General features: G+C 45.8%; 1 non-coding gene across 1 annotated transcript; it reads right to left on the reverse strand.

The window, feature by feature from the left end:
- Window positions 1–305: 305 nt before the first annotated feature.
- Window positions 306–404, reverse strand: Trnay-gua (transfer RNA tyrosine (anticodon GUA)). Its single transcript has 2 exons — window positions 368–404; window positions 306–341 (listed from the first exon to the last, which is right to left on the reverse strand). It is a non-coding gene; the product is annotated as a tRNA-Tyr (tRNA).
- Window positions 405–3,464: the final 3,060 nt, after the last annotated feature.

Consider the following 3,464-nt stretch of genomic DNA (forward strand, 5'->3'; position numbering starts at 1 on the left):
CAATTTTACCAACACGTGACTCACTTTTTCTCATTTTTGCCAACACGTAACCCACTTTCGGTCAGTTTTCTCACACGTGACACAAATTTTGGAGCAAAAAAGGAGCAAAATATCGAGTGGCCTAGCAAAATGAAAGCAAAATTTCGACGATGCACGAGCAAAATTATGCCGCAAAATATCGAGATTCAGCTGGCAAATTCGGGTCAGCACTACTCCGGGCCCGGGTTCCTTCCTGCTGCAGCTGGCTGGACGAAGATGACAACGCCCGATTTGAAAAAATGGAAAAAAGAAAAAAAGGAAAAAAATCCTTCGAGCCGGATTCGAACCAGCGACCTAAAGATGACTGTACATCACAGAGATGTACCCACTACAGTCTTCCGCTCTACCAACTGAGCTATCGAAGGTACACGGATGACAGAAGGGAAATGGGTATGTTGATCGCGCGCACGGCCGCCGGCCGTGCTCGTATCGATCAGATTGAAATCTAATCAGGTGCATGTGTGGATCTACTGCCAGTACAGCAGTACAGGTTGGTTGTTGTGTAATTATTATTATGGCCATCTAGGCCATTTTGCTGTCGATGATTGCCATCATGAATATGGTCTCATGTACAATTATTATTTCGCCGCTTGGTGTCAACTGGCCGCAAAGTGAATGGCACCAGCTAAAGTTTGTCATCACGAGAGGCCAAGATGCAAGATCATTGACATTGAGACATGGCTGCATGTCAGCGCAAAACTTATGATTGATTTCTTTTTTGAAACCTCCAATGGCCCGGCTAAGGTTTGACGACGGCTCTAAATGCTTCATATCGAGATGGGCCAGTGAGAGATCGGCCAGTGTTTCTCATCGGCCACAAATTTACAGTATCATGAAGATTAATATTACGCCTTTTTTGGACCACAATTAGGAATTATATCCGCATACAAGCTGCGGTGCCTGCCAGGTCTGCAGAGCTCCCTCGGCCACTCCCATCGATGATTCCTCAGTCCTCGCCTCAACCCCCCCGGCTGTTGACTGAGCCCGTAACTTGCAGTCAATGTCGGCAAACCGCTGGCCATCCGTATCAATTTGCTGACACCCTCCCCTCAACTGCTCCTAATTCCCCCAGCGTTTATTTCCGTTTAACAGTAACGGTCATTGACACCTGGAAGCAGGCTGGAACACACTACCGGCTTCCCTATTCACCAAACCCCCATCCCGGGCCTCGAGAGCCTCGGCCAAACTTTTTTTTTATCTATTTTAATCTTTGCCATAGCCACTGTGGCTTTGGACGCGGTTCGGACCACGAATCCCTCAAGGAACATTACCAGGATGCATGCACCCCATAGCACTGATGCACCAGCTACAATGTAGGTACGTGGTCCTCTCCCCCACCTGTGATCATTCATACATCTTCTGCACTCCCATCTCATTCTCCCGTGACACTGTGACATCCTCACCTTTCACAATCATGACTGCCCATCTCCATTCCGTCTACTCTCCTCTCCTCCCCACGGGCTTAATAACAGGCCACAGCGGGTTGGGTTGTAAATGTTGCTATTTTGCCCGAGAAACTCCTATGTTTGAACCTCAATATCACAAGGCCCAGATGGGGACTCCAAATAATTATTGTCACGATCACACATTCAGAATCAGCATACATGTAATAGTCTCAGCCGCACGGTCCACCACATTGAGTGAAATATTACATTAATTTTATGAAGTTTTGGTGAAAAGTGACCACAAGTGACCACAAATCTATGGCTGCAACTGTAGCAAATTAGAGAATCAAGACTCGTCACAAAAGCACAATGGTTTATGCTTCTATGTGTCATTTTCAAATCTGTAAAAATGGCATCACGAACCAGGATATTACGGAGCATCAGCAAATCGAATTTTCGATTTGATTATTCGAATGGCAAAAAGAAAATCAGAGAGAAAATTCGAATGAAAAAGAGGTTCAGCATGTAGCGCAGTCCAGTATTTTCGAATCGAGTTTTTTTTAGCTTGAGCAGTTGAGGACTGGGATTTTGGGATGTGCAATGAACGGAGTTGCTGTTGTTTCTCATTGCCTTTGGGGATGACGCGAAGCGGCGGATGCTTCATCCGATTCAGGCTATTGGCGATAGGATCTCTCTTGGAGACCCCTTGAAAAGGCGGATCTCGGCCGAGCTCCTCCGCTATCCCTTGCATATCAGGAGATTTGCGGACGAATAGGTGAGGGTGGGCCCTACACTGCCTCAGCAGAATGAGATCCATGGTAAGGTCGACCCTCAAATATTTGGCACACTTTGAGTTGCCCTCTCCCTGCGGGGAACTCACGATAGACGCAGATGCCGAGACAACGCCAGCAGGGCTACTGCAGTACTGGGAGCAGGAGGCATACCGGGGCTGGTAGTTGGTGACAAAGCCATGATTTCAGGATACTTGAAATGAAACAAAATGCACACTTGATAAAACGTTTCACAGTTCGAGAGAGAGGAAAGCGTCAAGATTGACAAGAAGTCCGGACTAGTCTTTAGTTTAGTAAGAACTAGTAGCTACATGCGCAAGAATGAGTACTCGTAGTGCGCCGTGTACTAGAGCACGCGCGGAGCATTCGAAAAGTATTCGAAAAGTATTTTCTGTTTGCGGGCATTTTTCAGTCGAACAAAGCCCTAGTTTCGACTGATTGAGTGCTTTTCGTGACGATTCTCGAATTTCATTCGAATATTCGATTTGCTGATGCTCCGTAATCAGTCATCAATGCCCTGAAGTTTATATGTATCACTGTCACTATCACATAAACTTCAACGAGTGCCAGTAGATGAACATTCACTTGTCAACTGTATCGTATCCTGTGAACTTGAGCTGCGAATTCGAATTTGTACCTAGTGGCTGTGTCAGACTGTGGAATTGGATTGGTAACATAGCACCACAGTGGGGGTTTTCGTTCTCACAGAGTGTTCAGTGATCTACTGCTCTTCATAATAATAATTATAGTAACTGTAAAAAAACTGACATGCCGACATGCGCATCCTCTCCAAAATTAATAATTATTATAATACTGGCACTCTTGAAAACTTCTGAAGAGAACCTACGTACTGATGCTGCCCTAACATTCAACACCTTACAATACAATAATTGTTTAGGCACACAACTTTATCCCGGGCGGAAGTATGATCATGATTATTGGAAATAATTTTAAGGCGTCACTCAAGTTTGCGCATTGCACCATTTCGGAGCCCATGGTTCACAGGTCTATAGTAATAAGTAGGGCCTCTCGACGCCTGGCACGAACTTGAGGACGTGACTGGATTTCATTGAGCAGTACTGTCCTATAATTTGTGTGTGTGAGAGAGAGAGAGAGAGAGAGAGAGAGAGAGAGAGAGAGAGAGAGAGAGAGAGAGAGAGAGAGAGAGAGAGAGAGAGAGAGAAGAGAGAGAAGAGAGAGGAGAAGGAGAGAGAGAGAGAGGAGAGAGAGAGAGAGAGAGAGAGAGGGG

Source organism: Sycon ciliatum, chromosome 3 (genome assembly GCF_964019385.1).
Source record: "Sycon ciliatum chromosome 3, ocSycCili1.1, whole genome shotgun sequence".
Taxonomy (NCBI): Eukaryota; Metazoa; Porifera; class Calcarea; order Leucosolenida; family Sycettidae; genus Sycon; species Sycon ciliatum.